This window comes from Rhodnius prolixus, unplaced genomic scaffold, assembly GCF_049639745.1.
Source record: "Rhodnius prolixus isolate KJV_2025 unplaced genomic scaffold, Rpr scaffold_6, whole genome shotgun sequence".
In the NCBI taxonomy this organism is placed as follows: Eukaryota; Metazoa; Arthropoda; class Insecta; order Hemiptera; family Reduviidae; genus Rhodnius; species Rhodnius prolixus.
Window position 1 is genome coordinate 27,524,522 of NW_027411634.1, and position 21,548 is coordinate 27,546,069.

Sequence of the window (21,548 nt, forward strand, 5' to 3'; positions counted from 1 at the left end):
AGGAAGTCTCCAGAATACTGGCGCTTCAGTCGACCTGTAAAATTTCCTGGAATATGAAAGGAGCTTAGGTGTACGATAAGAGGATTTGTTTGTGGCAATGGTGATTTATGGAAATGTTTGCAACGGGAATGGACTTAGTGTTTCAGGCAGGGAACATTCAGGTCAGTTTGTAATCAATAATTTTCTAATTATTATTTGTGTTCTAATATTAAATACAAAAATTTAAAAGTAACAAAAGCAATTTGTTAGCAAAATGAACCATAGTGTACACAGAAATTCATATGCGATTATCTGTTTAATATTCCCAGACCAATATCTCATAAGATGGGGAAGATACAGAGATCTGTGTACGAGGCTGTACAAAATACCCATAGGCAGCATGCTAGGGTCCGGCGAGATACTATGTATGTTTGCCCAGGGGACCCGCATAACCCACCTCTAAAGTCAATACATATAGGCAATAAATTGTGGGTGAGGCCACCCACAATACCACAAACTTTACTCATACCATTCATTCTTCTTATATCAGCCCAAAATTTACATACATGAACGGAACCCGTCAATTTTTTACGTCGATTGCCACATATAACAAAATTACTCGTATTATAATAAAATTAAATAAAACATAATTTACATAAATTAATTTTTAAATAAGCCCTTTTATTTTCTATTAAAGTAAACCAATGTTCACAAATTTTTGAACTGAGTTAAAATTGAAAATATCCGTTTTGATATTTCCCCTTAGTTAGAAAAAGTGTTTTTATGTGTACACTCAAGCTCAAAAACAAATAGTCTTGAGAATACTTTATATTTCGTTTTGTGATCCCAACAGACCTGACAATAATAGTTTGGCTCTCCTAAAGTGCAAAATGTTTTATGCACATTCGGTAGGCTTTTAACTTTAGGTGGGTGGTGGCACTCAGCCATTAAAAAAACCTCCTTCTCTACATTCAAGAAAATCCAACAGCCATTCTCGTTGGAACAACTTACCGCGTTATCTTAGAGGGGTGTCTCGTATTACGTCTTTTTAGCCTCCAACGTTTCTTACTCAGCCTTTATTTGGAGAGGAGAGCAAATCTAACTACCTTTTGAAAGAAGGTTCATCAAGACGAAGATAGCAACCTTCTCGCAGCGATCTTAACCGCAAAGCATAATCCCATCGATACACACTGGTAGGTTAGTAATGATTTTATTGAAAAAAAAAATAAATAAATACACATGAAAATAAATGTAAGCACGATTTAAAAAACAAAATATTGTTTAAAAGTAAATAATAAAATAATAACCAAAAATAATGAGTAAAGACAGCACAAATAATTTTTCTACGTCCATTTTGAAGCTCCGATACTGGAGTTCAGTTAGCAGAAAAATGAAAAATTCAATTCTATCATCTATGCTCGTTTATACCAGCGAGTATGAGTCACTAGTCGAAGCTTCGTTGTGCACGCTCACATAAGAATGTACTAGGTTATTCTATAAGCGCTGATGCATCACTGCTATCATTTCCGCTATCATCTATGCTCACAGCTCCGCTGTAAACGTACAAGGGAACAAGACTAAAACTGCTCCTAAAGTGAATCTTTTCTAAAGATGTAGGAACTTTTTCCAAAGAAAGGATCAGATCGCATAAAAGAGTGAGAAAAGTGAAAATGGTTAGCTGTTAAAACTGTAAAACTACAGGAACAGCAGCCTTGGTAACCAAGTTTAAGCCAAACGTAAACATAAAAACAGTTACAATTATTAAAGATGTTAAAAATATAGAATAAAAATAAAAAAGAAGAGGAATCTAAGTAAGGAAGCATTCGGCAATAAATAATACAGTAAGCTTTGTTTGTCCTTTTCACAATTTCGTATTATCGCAGTTGCTAACAGGTTCAGCTGGTGGTACATGCTGATATTTTATAGGTAGAATACCAAAGAAATATGAGATTTAAGTGAGCACTAAATCCTTGTTGACAACACAGAAATCCAAGCAAATATGTGTACAAAGCTGGAAAATCCCAGTGATATAAAGAGGCCACAGTAATAACTGATAGCAACATGTCTACAAGGGATACGAACAGGTGCCGTTGTATTTGTTTGTGGAAAATGCATTTTTAGGAGAAAACAAAAATTATAACAATTATTATAATTTATAATAACAAAATTATATTATTTTTCATTGTAATGTTCAAGATATTTCGCCAAGAATTATTAATCAATAAATTAACCTGATAATTTCAATTTTGAAAAACCGAAGTTATTGACGGTTAAACAAAATTCTTATAAATTACTGTTTTATAAGAACAGCAATTTTACGCAAGTAAATAAGTTGCAAACTTTTGTTTTTATGAACGCGCTTTGTGGAAAAATTCCATCACTTGTTTTCGCATTTTTGAAAGTTTATCGTGAAAACTCAATTAGAGATTGAATTACTTAGCGGCTAACCGACACTCCAATTCTATTATTAAAGTTATCTTTAAAATAAAAATTTAATTAACAAAAAGGCTATTCTATTCACTTTTCCCACAAAGTTTTGAAGATTTGTAGACCAACCAAATAATTCGGCTTTCAGCGTAATTGACGTGAAACAAAAGATGATTGTTTAGCATGAAGCTAGTAATCATTTCAATATAGTTCTTCAAAATTAAGTAATCAATATCAAAATGTCTGCATTTATTAAAGATAATTTTTGTTTATTACGTTGAAATTCCGCGAGTCCCCCGAACTTGGCATCTCCCACTTATGAAGTGCACCAAATCCAACACATTATCAAGCAAAAGAGCATAAATTGTTCCGAGATAAATGTGTTCTAAATTGGATGGAATTTCAGATTTGAGTTAATTTGTATTTAAACTAGAGAAACATTTTGTTAATCCCTCAAGCACTGTTATCTGCTAAACAAAACTTTTAACGACAACGTTAAATCTCAGTTCTAGTTTTATTCTGCAAATAGAACCCATTACCAGCGCTATATTAACTTATTACTGAAATATAGAAACAAAAGAGGCATCCCAACGTTCGTTTTCATCTCACCTCCCCATCCAAGCTGTTGAATGGTTTGATTTATGATAATTCATTCAAATTGGATTGTATGCAAAATATCTTGCCCAAGGGCCACAAATAATAAGCTCTCAGTGCTGCTAGATTCCAGCAAATCAATGTAGGCTACCCCCAGAGGCATCCTACTTAATGAGGTATTTTCAGTAACAGTATATCTTTAGTTTCAGAGGGACATGTTGTTATTAACTTACCATATTTGTGTTTGTTTACAATATTAAGTCACACGAAAGTCTTATTTTTTTTTTTTTATTGTTATTATCCAACAATATTTACGCTTGGGTCAATTTGTACATAATCAATAAAAGTCAATTAATCCTCATCAGCCAAAACCATGTCAACGAAAGTGAATCCACTGAAAAAGTTAGACAAAAGAGCCTTTCTACTCATTCTGTTTAATTTCAGAGAAAACCTCTTAAAAAGTTTGATATTTTTTTAACTCTAAGTGGTAAAATTAAAGACAAAAAATACGACTTGTTGGTACGGTCAGAATTTAGGAATTAGGCAACTGGATAGTCCACAAATGAAGCGAGTGAAGCCAAGAGCAAGGCCAAAAAAAGATGGGAAGTAGTCAGCCGAAGAAGACAGGAATGGCAGTAATGTCAGCAGATGGCTTCTGTCTGATGTACAGAGAACAGCTGTAAGTGAATCCTCTCCGCCCTAAAAGCATAAGATGCTTGGATAACCTTCCTTTTTTATAAATAAAACACTAAAAAACAAATTATGACAGGCAGACTCATCAAAGTTGCTCATGGTATTGATTCCTCGTCAGCAGTAGGAAAGAACTAGAAACTTCATTATAAAACGTAGAGAAAAAGAAAGGAAAAAAGGAAGAAAACAAACTCTCCTTCAATAGCAAAAGAAATAAGGCTAAAAAAAGAGATGCCAGTCAAGTTCAGAGGCTGAGGACAGCGCACTACAACTAATACAACTTAATTGAGTTGGGAAGCGAAGTGTGAAGGACATCCAACAGCTCTTTTCTGTTCCTAGCATACCCGAAACTCTTTCTCTTGATGCTTTTAGAGTTTGGAAGGAAGTTTACTAGAAATCACACTGTACTATCAACCTAAAGGAAAAACCTTGTAATGGTGAGTGCTTTTGGTAAGGATCACGTAGCTGGAAGTGATGTCAACAACAATCTTTATTACTTCCCTTTGTAACCCACATCTTTATCGAACAGCTCAAAGATCTTTTACAGAGCTGAAGACCTAAGATCATTGGGAGGGTTGTTGGCAATAGGGTAGAAGTGAGTGTGATGAACTATGGAAAATTTTACAAGTTCCTGCAACGGACATCTATTCTGGTAAGGACCTGATTACAAGATTAACAACTTTTTTTTTCAACTTTTGTGATTAAAAATTAGCAAACTGCTTTTTCCCTCCACATTATAATTTTAAAATTATAATTAACGTAAAACTAACTGACTAAAAACACAGCTCCCTGTCTCCTGAAGTCTCCTAAAACTTTCTTTTCTTTTGCATAGTTCTGCTAAAACTACAGAGAGTACTAAATCAATTGCTGCTCATAACAAGGGCGTACGGCGCATCCAGTGAGATTTCAGGGCTTGATCCCTTCCAAGTTTTACGAAAAAATAAACGTACTCCAATAGTAAGTATTAAAAAATTTAGTTGTAGACTGTTCACATTATTTAGGAAATTTTAGCTTTAAATGACCTTAATCTCCTAAATCTGTGTGAAAACATGTGTCTCGGTTAATTGTTTGCATTCTAAACATGTTCTAATCTAAAAATTATACTTTAGGTTAGATTAGATTGGATTCCTATACCTCAGGGAACTATTATGGCACCCTCAAGTTGGAACTCTTCTTTAGTCTATTGATTCGACGTAAGAATGTAGAACTTTTGATAATGCTTGTAATACCAGTTTTTATCGCTGAACTATCAGCCACACAAGCCTATGGAACTAAAAATGAAAATTCACAATTCATAAGGGCGCCATTTCTTATTTATTTTCATGTCAAACCTGACATGCTACGCGTTTAATAAGCCCATGTAAGTGTACATCGCGACTACCTGGGATGATGCCGAAGTAGACTAACTTGTCTTTATGAATAATGGACATTTTTGACTTGTTTAATTAACATGTGGCAAACCTAGCCAATAGAAATGTGCTAGTAACACATCTTTTGCTATCCATTTCTTATACTCGTATTTAATTGGAACCTATTTCGTATGCTCTCTCATTTATGTTCTCAGGATTATTGGTGAATAAATCTGAAGATATGATGCAGCAGGTCTATCTACACAGGTACATCTAAAAGTTTCGCCTACATGTGCCTTGTCCAAACAGTATTAAAACTGTCCGGTAGGAGAGTTGTGTATCCTTGTGAGCAAGAAGTATTTCATTACTAGTATTTCTCTCCTGACTAACTCCAATATCTTCATAAATACAAAAGAATTAAAACAAAATCCAAATATCTCAAAAGTTCTTTATGAAAAACTTACTTCTGAGATAGTCAGTTCGTCTTTGTAATTAAATTTAGAAAAACTTTTTCCCTACCAAAGTAATATATCAATATTTCTTCTTTAGCTAAGTAAAGTCAGCAATAACCACTATCAACCATCCCTATTTGGCTCATTGGGCCTACAGAATCCAGTCGACAACTATCTGGACTACAAATATGTACAACTGTATTGCCTGAATTTAAACTCTTTTAGATTTGGATAATTTAAAGCAGGAAGATCATAACTTGCAGTGAAAGCTCCGTAGATAAAGCAATTCCTCATTTAACCTTGAAGAATAATACAGATATTTTAAATCAAAGCAGCATCTTTAAAAAAAAATCATAAAATTACTCATCCTATTTATAACTGAAGTTAAAAAGGAATTCTTTGAGTTACTTTTTGTAAGTCTTGAACATCCACTCTATTCTATCTGGAAAGCCTGGACCAAAGCTGATCTAGGTAGAGTAGCTTCGGCTCTTTATGTAAGCCTTTATGACATGTTTCTTTATAACTATGACTATGACAGAGTGTAATCACTTTGATAGAACAGTCTGCCTAGATAGAGGCTTAAACCTCAATTTCTTATTCTCCACGGGTTTGGCAAATTTTCAACAGTAAGGGAAAACAGCTTCTACTATCGAACTGTACCAGAGGAAACAAATACAACGTAGCTAACTTCAAAAACCGCCACAGTTTTTAATGTCATGAAAGTTGCTATATATATTTTTTTCTTTGCAATATTTCTACTGATTACTTTCTTCACAAAGCAAAAGAAGATAAGATAAAGAAGATAAACAATAAATGAGCAGACAAAGAGCAATAAAGAAATATAGGATGTCACCAAAGCAGTAATGAAAGAGTAAGGAAAATGAGATAATCTTTGAAGATCAGAGGACAGTTTGTTTACAAGAGAAAGGAGTCAGCGGGAGAAGGATTTTGAAGACTGGTGAGAGAGTGTGTGATATGTGATACGTGTTGACGGTCTTTCTTCGGGCACACAGCTAACTGGGCTAACTGACTCACTCTGCCTCCAGATGTCTAGATATGGAACACCACACCCTCACTTCTATAAGCTCTTCAGTGACTCCCTTACCACACTTCCTTCAAGTTCTATTTGGCTCTTTACCAACTAATTTTTTTTTCTTCCCTCATTCCACTAGTCGCCCTTGTTCGAAAAGTTCTAGCGTCGCTTCCTCCAGGCAGTGTAATTCTCAACTTTCTTAACCCCCATACTTATTAGTATTATTTGGCAGCCAAGAATAGTTTTGCTTTCCTTTACAAAAAAAAAAAAGAAAGGAAAAGAAAAATTAAAGTATGAATGCAAATAAAAACAAACACAAACTAGAATAAATAAAATGATAATTGCTTTTTTCTATTTTTAAGTCACATTCCTAGCAATTTTATGTTCACTAAACGAAACAATTCACTTTAAAACTTGGGCCATACATACTTCACTTCTAGTAGGGTAGTTTGGTACAGCTTTGCAGAAACAAAACGCAATTATATACTGAACTGCAGTAATTGCAGAGTCGCATTTAATTAGAAAATAAGGCTAAAAAATGTTGCAACCAACCGAGGTTAGCATCAATGGAGGCTTGAAAACGGCAGCAGTACAAGAAGTCGGTGGGTAAGTGAATATCCTGAGCCTGGGGCTAGAATCCCAGTTAACATGATGATTGTCTTTGCCGGGTTTGCTCCGCTTTAGGGCGTCATCTCACTTTAGGGCTATGCCACTTTTCTTTTTGTCAGGAGGTTAAAAATAAACAATAAATGAGCAGACAAAGAGCAATAAAGAAATATAGGATGTCACCAAAGCAGTAATGAAAGAGTAATTCAGAGATTTTTTAATTTAAGAATTGAAGAAATTATCACATCTACAGCATGCCCAGATAAAATAATAACTTCGCCAAAAGTTTGTATACTAAATGAAATACCTGCATTGAAAGACTTGCTGCAATTTGTCAACGTTATAAATTGATTTATATCTGCTCAGTAAATTGATTGTACTGAAAATGTTAAATGTTTGTGAATTCTAATAGGCGCTGAAGCATTTAAAAGGCTAGAAGAATTTGTCATCTACGAGAGAGTAATCTAGTTTGAGTAACCAGGTCAAATGTGAAACAGGCAAGCATGCATGCATGGATGGACTTTATGCATTCAAAGCAGTCATTACACAGGGGATGAGCTGATGGGTTATCTAAACTAAATTAGATTAGCTATCGCACAAGGATGATCCTTTCTAGGACAGCATGCAATTATGAATATAAAATAGTATAATTTTGTGGAGTTTGTGTGATAATAAGCATAGGCTATGATCTCAGTTAGGAAGAAGAGTTTTGGTTCAACTTCATCAAATTGAGCAGGAATACTTTTTTTTTGGTGATCAAGATATTATTCTGTTCAGGAATACTTGACCAGTTTCGCTTATAACGTAATAATTTTTGTTCAAAGTAACTGTGTACATTTTGTTTAAGTTTTGGGTTTTCCTGACAAAGCAAATTGTTATCTACGCTAACGTTATCAGTCATATCTTGTTTGTTTTTGTGAATACATATATCCACTAAATAAAGTAAATCAGTGAGAAATAATAATAGAATATATGTATTATATATATATATACATCCTTCATACACACATTTTTTAGCTATAAATTACATTTATTTTATCTTTTAATTAAATCTTGGATTCTTTCTTTTTTGATTTCAAGAATTTCTGTTGGTCGGCAACATTACACTTCTAGCATTATTGCTTAGTATAAATTAATTTGTTTTAATGGGGTATTGACAATGATTGTAAAGCTATTTATTATGCAATTTCTTACGTTTAACTTTTATAATAAAATAATGGACAATCTATTAATAAATAAGGTTTTCATTTACACTTAAGCAATTTAATTTAATCGCGGGAAATGTTTTGTTTGCTTAAATTGTATTCAATTCTTCTTCTACATGGAAGTTTTAAGAGTGTCTGAAATCTGCACGCAATCTATAGGAAACTTTGACTCAGAAAGAAACTGCAGTTATTCCAGGTACTCAGAAAAACCTTATGTTATTCGTCTGAGAAAGGACATTGAGTTTTCTCCCAAAATAAACCCTTATATGGAGCTCTCTTTACAGCATCCTTGCCAAAGCTCAAAAGGCAACATCATTTCTGCCTTTTTTCGAAAACCTGTAATAAAACTCTATCTCTATGCAATCCTTCTAAATGGTTACTGGAAGATCCCTAGATCATTGGCATTCCAAGTTTTCGAAAAGCATTGTTTTGCCACCCGATAACACTTTTTGAGGCAGCCAATTACCGGATTGTGGTGCTATCATCTAGTGTTCATGCAAGAGTAAAATATTATCTGGATTAAATTAACAAGGTACGACTTTTAATGAAGTTACTTTCCAAAAAAATACCAAAATAGATTAAGGAACTTTTCGATTATAGTTGAAATAAAAAACACCGTCAGTTACAAAGTTGTCCATAAAGCTGAGCCACCGTATCATTGTTTTCTTATTTATTACTGCATATTTTTTCAAATTAATTTCGATCTCATAACCTCAACCATCTTAAACGAACTTCCAAAAAAAGCCATACTATACCTCACACTGCTTTACAACTCTGTCCTCAGAACGACGCACTTTCCTACTCTGTGGAAATTCTCAATCATCAAAATGATACCAAAACCGACGAAACCCATCACTAGTATTACTTCCTACCGACCAATCTGCTTACTACCACTTCTTTCCAAAATCCTCGAAAAGCTACTTCTTAAAAGACTTTATCCTTTAGTGTCAGAACAAAATATGATTCCGGATCATCAATTCGGATTTCGGAGACATCACTCAACTTCTCACCAGGTGCTTCGCGTTGTAGACACTATTGCTACCTCCCTCGAGCGAAAGCAGTATTGCCCGAGTGTTTTCCTTGACGTCGCTCAGGCGTTCGACAGGGTGTGGCACGAGGGACTACTGTTTAAGCTGAGGGAGATTCTTCCTCATACTTACTACCTCATCCTCAAATCTTACCTAAAAGATCGATATTTCAGAGTCAACTGTGGAGCAGCAGACTCTGATATCCGTCTAGCTCGAGCTGGTGTTCCTCAGGGCAGTGTCCTAGGTCCTATTCTTTACTCCTTGTATACAGCAGACATACCTCAACATCCAAATACTATCCTCTCCACCTTTGCTGACGATACTGCTATCTTATCTCCACATTCCGATCCTCTTATCGCTACACGAACTCTACAAACACACATCAACCACTTACAGGACTGGCTTTTCAAATGGAGAATCAAAACCAACGTTACGAAGTCTAAGTTTATAGTATTTACTCTCAGACGGAAAATCCTACCTCCTGTCATCTTGAACCAAACTCCTATACCAGCTGTGGACAAAGTACGTTACCTTGGACTGCATCTAGACAAACGGTTGACATGGAATCCCCATACTAGACTGAAAAGACAAGAAGCTAACCAACGCTACAAACTTCTCGCCAGACTACTTGACAAACGTTCGAAACTTAACCTACATAACAAAAGACTCTTATATCTAATGTTACTGCGACCCATTTGGTCATACGGCATCGAAGTATGGGGATCGACTAAGCGTTCCAACTCACTACGCCTCCAGACATTACAGTCAAAAATACTTCGAAAACTTCTTAACGCTCCGTTCTATGTATCTAACCTCACTATCCATAATGACCTCAAAATTCCTTTCATTACAGATCTTGCTAACACTCGTTTCTTCAAATTTCATTCCTCTACAGCAGCTCATCCTAACCCTCTCATAGATCACCTATCTTCCTCCACATTACCAGGTAATCCTCTAAGGAGATTGAAGAGAAGATGGCCTCGTGATCTTCTCTTATCTTAAGCACGTTACTGGAGTGGCACCACTGGGTGCCTTCTCCAATCATGATTTCCCGTTATTTCTTTTCCCTTTCACCGTATTTGCTTGTTGCAACAACTGTTGCAGTGGTAAATTGCAATAAAAGATTAAAAAAAAAAAAAAAAAAAATTTGCATATGAGTTACAGTCAGATGGGAAATGAAAATTAGATCCTACTGAATTATTTTATTTTTTGTGAATATCAGGAGCCTGTCTTTTATTAAAAACAAAAATTTAACAGAAACAAATAATATCCGTAACTGAAACAAAAAAAAAAAATATAAAAAATAAATAAAAGATCCATAAACATTTGGAAATCTCTATTAAATTACATTTCTACAAGGCGTTCTATTCTTCCGATATACTTTATGCACTATTTCAAAAACAATTTATTTGTAACATTATTTATACTTATCCACCAAATTAAATAAAACTGAGGTACATTCTTAAGAAACACCTTATTATTAACAATATGAATATTGTACTTTATACTTAAATAATTGAGATGACTATTTCTCACAAAATAAGAAAGTTCTATGACAGTAGTAATATAGACAACAAAACTGATGTCTAGATCAAAGTAAGTGTGCATTAATATAAGGTTAAAGCCTCAGGCACATTATATGCAGCAGTGCCTTTAATATTGTGTAATTAAAGTATACAGTAGAAGAGAAAAGGTGAGAAAGATGAACGTCAGGAGCCTGAAATGTTCCTTCCTTAAGGGCGTATACACATATTATACATACTGCCTTTGAAGTAAAAGCAATTGCTCTGATGGGACAGGAGGACACATGATTCCAGACATAGACACTATCTCATATCTTTGGAATTTCATGTTTTTTTTTTGTTTTTTTTAAAAAAACACTTCCAGAGTAGAGCAATAGAGATGGGAAAAAATTGTACATTTTCTCTGCAAAAATTGAGTGAAATAACAACCAATAGAATGTCTAAAAAATCATTTTGGCATGATAATTTTATAATGTAGGCATTTCCATGATTTTTTTGAAATGTCTGGTTTCAAGCAGTCAGCTTCAATTCTTAAGTTCCAATGAATTCGGCTTATTCATTTGTAGTATTATTAAAAATAAACAAAAAAAAGGCACATGGATAGAATGAATGTTCATAAATTAAAATTAAAAAAAACAACTCCAAAAATATATAACATCAGCGAAAATATTTTAAAAAAAATCTCTCCTCTTAGCTTTTTGAACTTAACCACATTGTATAATTTTAGAAGACAAGGATACATGATAATATGACTTAAAACTTTTTCTGGGATTTATTGTAATAATTGGAGTCCTTGAATCTAGTGAATTTGCCACTAAATTAAGGTTTGCCTTTGGGGCACCCATCGTAATCCTTGTTTTCAACAATTTATTTCTACCATGTAATGTAACATATTTCAACAAGTTTGGTACTTCAAATTTGCCAGTAATGTGAAAATATTGCACCATGTTAAACACACCGTTATTTTACAACAAAATTTTAATTTCATGATTGAAAGGCGCTCCCCAAAGTGTACGTCATGAAATTTATAATACAATTAACTAGTATGCGTACAAGCTTTTTTTGGAATGCTAATAAATATATTTTTATTTAGAATGGTTCAGGAACTAGGAATTATCTTATATTCTTGGCTGTCCTTCAATGAACATGTTAATAACATATGTATGTGGTAAAGCAAGACCAGTTTTGGAATTTTTTTTTGTGAAGTCACACTAAACAGTTGTCGTTTGTAGAGCTTTCCTAGAATATTGTTCTTTAAACTGTTCGCCGACAGCAGTAATTGCAACTCGCTTACAGATAAAAGGCTTTTAGTATTTCTATTTTGGTCCATCTTTAATGTATGATATGCAGTGTTAGCAAATGAACAAAGTTGCGTTTTAATTATACATAAATCACTACCACATTATCATTACAGTATTCCTGGCAAATTTTATGAATTAATTAGGTTCTTTCACATAAAGCCAAATTTTCATTTATTATACTAATTATAAATATATAAACTTTTTTTCTTTCTTTTTAAATTCGCATATAATTCATGAAGTTCAAAATTGAAAGGGAACCGTGGAAATTGTACTAGAATTATTTTCTACATAAGTTCTAGCTTTAATTCAGACAGTAAATTTATAGCGAAAGTTTACTGCAACTTTAATGAAGTTCATGAAAGCTCAGCTGGAAATTATAACTAAAAAGTTAAAATAATTTTCAAAGTTTTATAAAACAAAAGAGAAGTTTATTATACAGTAAGTAAACGTAAGAAGTACTTTTTTGATTTACCTTCACAACATAATATAAACAATAAAATCTAAAGATTTAACTTCAAGTATAAACAGTGGAAGTATGTGGCATTACAATGAGGAATTTCTGTACGTTGTAATAGGGTGTAGAAATACATTCTGCAAATTAGAATATAAATGCAATTTAGAAGGAGGCCTTTTTATTTTTACAGTATGTTCACTTTTATAGAGCAATTTTTTAAATATGTTGATCTAATTTAAACATAGTTAATCTGAACTGTTATGTAGATGCATTTTTATTTAGTGCATTCCTATTAAACTTTACTAACTTTATTGCTTTATTCAAACTTTATTGGTCGCTGTATCTTTGGTAAAGTAATTAACGCTCATTAAGGTGCTGGGAAACAGAGATATTAAAGAAGAATGAAGAAGTCAGTGAAGTTGTACACATAGAAACAAACTCTTTACAGAAGAGAATTTGGCTCCTAAGCGTTTCCTGAAAAATTCTAGCAAAATACTTTATCCTCTTAGCAAAACTGGAGATCAACCAAGGTGGGATAACTGGGGATCCGGTTTGGTTATACAATTTTGTCAGTATAAAGAATAGAACAAGTTATGGTACCATTTTAAATGAAATGTGTGAAACAAGATTCAATTTTTTTTTTGTGGAGTATGTGTACATTATGCTCGTAAGCAATTTTTAAAAGTTAGGTGCCGCAGTAGTGCCAGAGGACTCTTGTTTCTTTGTCTTTGAGAATCACTCCCTCTTTTACCCATGGCGTTTCCATTTTTAGCCAGAGCATTTTCTTCCCTGGCGAGGCCGAGATTTAAGATTAAACAATCATATCACCGACTCAAGAGATATATTACTTTATATTAAATTGAAACTTCAGCGATTAGAAAATGTATTATACTAAAGAATATTTTGCTTTGTTATCGCTTCCATCAAACTTGCTCTCCCACCCACTAAACAGTTCAGCAAAATCTAGCGGGTTGACGCAGCATACTAGTTGAGAGGGTAGAACTGGGGCTTCGTCACAGTTCATAAAATTATTATGAGTATTTATCCCAGCGGTTTATTTTATAGTACAACTCTAATATGGTCATATTTTTTATTTAATACTTTGCCTTTTTAAAACAATTTTTTTTTGTATTAAGCACAGTAAATAAGGAATTTTTTAACGTCAAGAACGAGGGAAAGAACAAACTTGCGAGTGTCCCAAAAAAATTTTATTTTTAAATAGTTTTGACTACTTTAAATTCTCTTGCTAGACAAAAGGAAATAATTTTGTTGCTATCGCTTTCGCTATTATCCTGATAAGACATAAACTATTAATTCAATCAAATATTCAATTATTTTTTGTAGCATTGTATGCAAGGCAGGAAAATAATAATTCAAAACTAGAAGGTACTTTAAACAAATAGAGCGTAAAATTTGTAAAATTAAAGCAAAAAGCGAAAATTTAGATCACTGAGTCATAAAATAACAAATAACTTTTTGCCTACATGTAGCACAGTGCTCATTTAATAAACTTTAATGCGTTAAAAAAAGTATTACAAAATTATAAATATAATTAGGAGAGTTTGACTTTAATTTACAAACAAAACCCTGTAGGCAGACTGTGGCTGGTAAATATTGACCAGAAATGTACCACTGCACTAAGCACTTTTACTAATTAACACTCCAAAGGTCGTTAATTTTAATTTTTATTATAAACAATAATCTGTGCCAGTCTGACATTATTAATAACCTTATAACGAACGTAAATTAATTCATTAAAGTGTAGATAAAAAACAACAAACAGCAACAGTGAGATTACAGGATTAAAACAATTTTGTTCCTCATTTATCTAGATTATTTTTTAAAATGATTTATCATTTATCTTTGCATGAAATTTTATTATAAATAGATTAGAACAATAATTAATAAAAGATCTAGAATAAAACTGCACCCTTTGTGACAACTTTCAAATTATCAATTTTCATTTAACTTCGAAGAAGGTGCAAATTACAGTATAGAAGTGTAGGCGGTTGAAGTGTCAGAAAACTGACCATGTGCTTGTAAAAAGAAAGAATTCGGTACATTTAATTCATAAAAAATTAAAAATGAAAATGCTTTGTGCAAGATAGGTGTCTTAATTTTTCAATTATTTATTGAAAATATACACAAAAAATGCAGCAATATTTGATCCCTTTCAAAAGAATCAAACTGATTTTGTGGGCTTTTAGTTAAAAATCACTAAAAGTGATAATAGTATTTCTAATGTTGGACATTAAAAGAACATGTTTTTAATTTGTTAATGGCAGATTATCATGTTGAATCTAATTGTTATTTTTATTTTAATTGTTTCCCCCCTGTGATGGTATTTAGAGTTTGCGGTGAAATAATTAAGCTTCATGCAGCAATAATATTATTCCTCAAGTAGAAATGAAGGCAGAGTAGGTTTATTTACATTTCTTTAATTTTTTTAAATACAATATTTGATGAAAGAAATTCCTCAACGGTTTAATAGAATAACATATAAAAAGATTATTTTATTTTAGTTCCATTTGCCGCAGAATAAAGTAATAACAGTACACTCTTAGTTGTGTGCAGCTATAAAAAGCTATTAACAATATCTCTTACTTTGTCCAAGTTTTAAAAGTTAGTAGAGCACTCGAAAGTCTGCTCACTTCACATAACGGTATTTGGAACTCCTTAAGAAACTCTAAAACCAAAATATTATGTACAATAAAATTACTAGAATGCTGGCAACCTTTTTTTCTTTTCTAAGAAAGTAAACCATATTCTTCTAAAAGGATCTGATGTCGTTGAGAAGGGTAGAAACGGCTGAAATAATTTTGAGCATTAATGGGAAAAGAAGAAAGAATGTCCTGATATTGCTATTTATATTGCTATGGTGCTATTTAAGAAAATATCAGCAAAGAATGATGAACTCTTATAAAATAAGTTAACAAGGGACAAATTTTTTTGCCTTTCTTTGAGGAAGCCTGCAATATATATGTTATACTGCAATTTTCTGCCAAACTACAGGTCAGAGATCTCCGTCTCTTAAGCTCAGCAATATAGAATGATGGTTTAACCGCAATCATATAACATAATATACTAATTAGATCAGAAGAATAATTAGTTGAAGAGGGTCACAGAAAAGTTTTGTCAATTTCTTTTTTTTAAATGTATAATTGCATCGCCTTGGTGTAGGCATGTGGAAAGTTGATATTTTCCATTATTACTCATTCATATTATTACAATAAAACTACTTCAGTTCAGTAAACTAGGTTAATTAGACAATAAGGTTAGTGGAGGGAGATGCTAACGAAGCAATATAATCAGCACAAATGGATGGCTATAATAATTGTTGGACAAAGAGGTCTTGGTGCACAGTATGTTTTCTAGAAAGGGGAAACGCCAGCACAATGTACAGTCTAGTAAAGTGACACCGAGTTTGTGCAATGATGGTGTCTACACTTCGAACTCTCACTAATTATACATATTCCTTAGAAACATGTCCTAACAAACCTTAACATTCTATCTTGTGCACCTTAGTTTATCGTTATCTCTTGTAATGAGAACAAGTTTACGCCAACAATATCCCTTTTCATGGGTTTATTTCAGGAAATAAGATGATCTTGGTATGCGGTAGGTCTAGACGATGTTATAATAGTATAGACAAAACTGGCTTACTAATAGCTGAGATTGGAGAAGTTTTGGTTATGCTGATGCGTAGATTTCAAAGCTGGATAAGTTGGTTGAATACATTGTTTATAACCAGAGGTTCATCCTTCTACTTGGGTAACGTCATCGAATCACCCCTGCACAAAGGGAAAACTGACATGGTTTATCTTGCCGTTCACTCTATAATAGTACACTAGTTATCGCGAGTTTCTCATTGAAACTGTACTCCGCACAATGGGCAAACTATAGCTTGTAATGGTCGTATTATGCATTCAAACATCTGTATTGAACTATATAAGCTTCGTGTAAATTTACTGGCAATCTGTGCATTAGTAATTACAAGTTGGGTAGTGCCATCTTGTGGTATTACAACATATCAGTTCATGTGTATCTATCTGGTTTACAATACCATTGTTGTACATAAAATACATTTATTATGACATCTAATTCAATCTGAAATTAAATTTTACTTCTCAATCAAATCATTTAATTCTAAAATGTTACAAAATAATTGTTAGTTTGGGTGGAAAAAGATAATTTGTCACTCCATTACACTTTTAGCATTTACACATTACTGAATTAATAGTAATTAGCACTTTTTATTATGTACTTTTTGCAAAAATCTATTGCTAAATCTAAAAATCAATGATAAAAGCATTAATAGTATTGATTTTAAAACCGTCTTTTTAGAGAATAGTTGTATATAAATATAAAACCAAAATAACCCAAAAACATATTAGCTAACTTAAAAATATTTAAGTACTAGAACAAAAAAATAAAAAAATAACGAACTCAAGACTATTGCAATTAAATTTAAATTAAAAAGAAAGTTTTTTCATGATTGAGGACTCCTAAACTCTTTTTATATGGAGCACCCTGCGAGAATATGAACAGTACTGTAATCACCAAAACTGCATTCATAGTAAACAGTCTATATTTGTTAACCAATTATTTTACTTATTAACTACGTATAGAAATAGTCTTAACGTCTCAATCAAAATTTTTACTTCAATTTTTAATTCCTTTAAGTTAATAGAAAATTGAGGCCCCAACAATAATTCTGTTTCTTTGACTTATTGCTCAATTATAAGAAACATTTTGTGATTTTTTTATTGCTCCACTATAAATTATCTGGTCCAATGTGGATGAAAAGTTCAAGGGACAACAAAGAATGGAAGAAGTTGTGAGCTTAATTAGGCCGTAGCCCAATCAAGGGCCTAATTCTAGAAATAATCTAACATTTTATTTAGTAATGTACTACTTACCAATTTATAAATATATATTTTCAAAACACGAACTTCTATTTTCATTTTAACTTGGTATAAAGGCAATTTTTGTTTATTTAGGTTTATATAACATAAAGCAGTCTTATTTTGAGTTAACTAATAAGAAATTATTAATGTCCTCTTGAGTTTATAATTTCAATTAAGTATTTAAGCCAGAGAAAAATTAATTTATTCATGTTTGAATTAAATTTAGATTAACTGTATGATGAACGTTTAGGAACTCTTAAAAAATACAGTAAACTCGGGTACTCATTAATTCAAATTCAAATTGAATATTAATTGATCAGGTTAAAGTAAATTTTCTTTATAGGGAAGCACTTATTTATATACGAACAATTTGGCAGAATTGGAAGAGAAAATCGGAGAGCAGGCAGCTGAATTGGACCAAACATTTCTGCGGGAGAATCCATTGCAGTAACCACTGCGCTAATCTCTCCTCCTGATTATATTCATAACTATAGGTATGCAAACATTCGTCACCTCAATTGAGCCTCACAGCCTAGAGGCCGATAGAGCAATGAAAAGGCTCCGAAGAACAGCCTTACATAAAAGTTAAAAATGCATCTTTATCAAGCATTTATCTAACTTCAACTTGATTTTATTTTTTTTTAATTAAGGCAAGTCACCATCTGAGGTTATTGGCGCCCGACCTTTTTTTTCAGCGCACTGCCGGCCTCTCGTTTCAGACAACACTGTCCATCACCAGACAGTGAGCTGTAAGAAGCTCCCTAGAAAGTGAAAATCTAAAGGGCCAGCTGCTGGATTCGAACCCGCGATCTCCGCGTGGAATCAAGTACGCTAACCCATAATTCTTTCCCATCTAACTTCTAGCATTTCCTCTAATAATTTATTAGAAAGGATTTGAGTTATTAGAAGAATCTTAATGATAATTTATAAACTTTGGCATTAATCAGTAATCTAGTAAGTAATAGCAGTAAAATTTGACTTTTCCGGACAAAAAATTAACAATAACAAAACCTGTTAAGTTCAAAAGTTGTCATAAAATGTTCAAATGTATATGAGAATGCAATCATAAAGTGAAATTATTTGTTACAATATAAATAATTAGGATAAAAATGTAAGAAAGGCAGTAAATTCTACCGCCTTTAGTTACAATAACGTAGTACTTTGTTTGGCGACTCCAAAAAACAACAATAATTTATTAACAACAAAGAGAGTTGAAATTTTTGTGGTTATAATATTTAGAAATGAAAGAATGGACTAGGAGAAAGAAAAATATTCCTTTTATAAAAAAAAATTAGCCAACAGTGCTGTGTTTTGTGTAGTATGAAAGTATTATTAAATTTGTTTTTTTCTTTATTCTATTGGGGGTATTAATTTTTTTTTTTTACTTTTCAGAGAAAATTTAACTTAGAAATTACTAATTATTATTATTATTGTTTCTTTTCCAAGCTTATCGACTTTGCAATCGTTATCTCCATCACTATTGATCATTTCAATTATTTTTTTTAATTCTTTCGATAAGAGAACTTATTTGAAAGTAATACTAAATAATTATATAACAAACTTAATATTAATAATTTCAAAACTAAAGAATCAAATTGTGCGTAGGAGAAAATAAAATTTATATTTCTGTTGTGAAACACTTTCTCTAATTCCAAAAAATAAAATTGCGTTTTTTTGTTTTGTTTTTTGGGAGAGATTACTTTGTGCGGAAAAATCACAAATAAATAAATAAATAAATTAAAAAAAGCACTTCTACTCAAAAGTTTTTTTTCAATTTTGGGAATTCCTTTCATATTTAATTCTAATTTATATTGCACATAATGAGCACAATGGTTATTAGTAACGACCTCAGCATCGATGCGCAGGTAAATAAAATATTACAAAAGTATTAAGGGAGGTAATTTAATTTAAATGATATTTTTTGGGAAGATGAAGCCCCACTCTCCGCCAGAACTATCTTAAGAAACATTTTCCTCCCTTCTTTCACACTAATTTTGAGAAAACGTTTTTTCGAACTTATCAAGATTTCAAAACAAATATCTCAAAGGGATTTTCTAATAGTGATACAGAGTAATTCAAGTGAGAATTTTTTCAGCGTATGTCAGGAGTCTAGTATTTAGTACCTTCTGTTAAATTTCAGTCTTTTTAACTTTGTATATGACTTACAAAAGTGTGCCTTTGGTCTAGATTAAGTCTCCTAGACATTTTACTTTGTCGACAATAGGTATAACAGTCCCATGGAGAAATCATTAAGTGTGAGAAACGTGTCAGAGGGTGAAGATGATATTTTTTTAATTTAATGGCATTTACATATTATTCTTTACTTGTTGAACCAGTCTTGTAGAATGTTACTACGATCTTGTAGAGCACGGTTTGCAAAATTATGGGTCAGAGTTGGTACAATAATGAAGGTTTCGAGAGCGTGGCATTGAGTGAGAATACTATCCTGGGTTATGGCTGCGAATGTTGGTTTTTAGAAGAGCTAGTAAGGACCCAGAAGTAACAAGTCTGATATCAGACTGTAATGATTTGAAGATCAAGTAATATGCATATTCATGGTGAGTCTTTCTTGAGTTTACACCGCAAGCCAGGGATTTCGTTAATGTGCTAATCTATCAGTATATAATAATTTAATTAGAATCAACTTCTTAGCTTGTGGTTTCGCCATCTTAGATCAATATGGAGGCCGGCTTTGTAGGGGCCTTGGGTGAAAGATAGCACAACTACAGAAGCACAGGAAGTACAAATAGCTGAAACCTGAGACGCCATACAGCACAGAGCAAACAAATTGAATCAGGGAGTAACTCACGAGTTTGGGGAAGGTTACCCGCTCTCTTACTAACCATATCTCCACTCCATCTTTGTCCAACTTTAATACAGCAGCGGGACTTTTACTCGCTGCTGGTTCTCCGAGTAAATGAGTTAAGATGAGATAGCAGGAAGAAGAAAGATGAAGAGGGAGACTCTGTAAAAAGGAGTCTGGCAAGTCCATCTCTGTAAATCTTACTTTGAAACTTTTGCCACGACAGCCAGGCCGGAAGTAGCTCTGTTCTTTCCTTTTACTTCCTGCATTGTGGGCTTTACTTCCCCGGCATTTTCTGGCTCACAGCAGCATCCTACTCACACTGAAAACCAACAGCAGTTTATACCTGTCTCACATCTCTGAGGAGGTATTTTCCGGACGTCACTTAAATTACTGACGTCTTACTTTGTCTCTACCAACAATCAAATTTCATTTAACTTGTCCGGCTGAAAAAAGGTCATTTACCCCTTATAAATAATTTAATTCTTCTTCTAATGCAAGATTCAGATCTTTAAATTGATTGGGGATCTTTTTTGTTCAAGTACCAACTTGCTGGATGTTTGAGATTTGGTAAGGATTGAAATATTCATTCCGAAATTAGTTGTACCATTACATTTTCTGTATTTCGCACGATTTTCTACTCCTCTTTGCATTAATTTTTAGCTTTCTAGTTTGTAACTTTCAAAGTATTACTCTCTCTATACCGTTGTATTTTATACGAGAGAAGAATGAAAATTTGTTTTTCAAAAATAGGTTAGCGACTAGTATGTGAATTGTTTGACAAACAATGAAATATTCTTTTACTCAAGATTAGTTCTTATAATTCGTTGTACATGTTGAAAATATCGAAAAGAGTCATATTCTCATGCTTACATTTATAAAAGTAAAGTAAACAAGTATTTTTCTGGCGTGCTTTACGTCCAGCTACCAAATTAGGGGTTTTCGACGGCGGTGATTTGCTTACAAATCACTTATGTTTTGCCTTTGACAGCAGTACTTTTCCATCTGCCTTTAAATTTAGTTACGTTTAACCTGTGTTTAAAGGCAGTGATCAAACTGACGTCAGTAATAAGAATCAATTAGTATTGTTTTTGAATTGGAAAAGTCATTGAATCAATAGTTCTAAATACAATTCGTGTCATCTTGAAAAAGCTGATCATTTCGCAATAACATGGATTCTTTGCCGGACGATTTGTA

At 32.7% G+C, this 21,548-nt stretch overlaps 1 protein-coding gene across 3 annotated transcripts in view; it reads right to left on the bottom strand.

Annotated features, from left to right (window-relative positions):
* LOC141460118 (voltage-dependent calcium channel gamma-5 subunit-like) overlaps positions 1 to 21,548 on the bottom strand; it is a 434,126-nt gene that overhangs the window by 64,435 nt on the left and 348,143 nt on the right. The gene's annotated exons all lie outside the window — the stretch shown is intronic.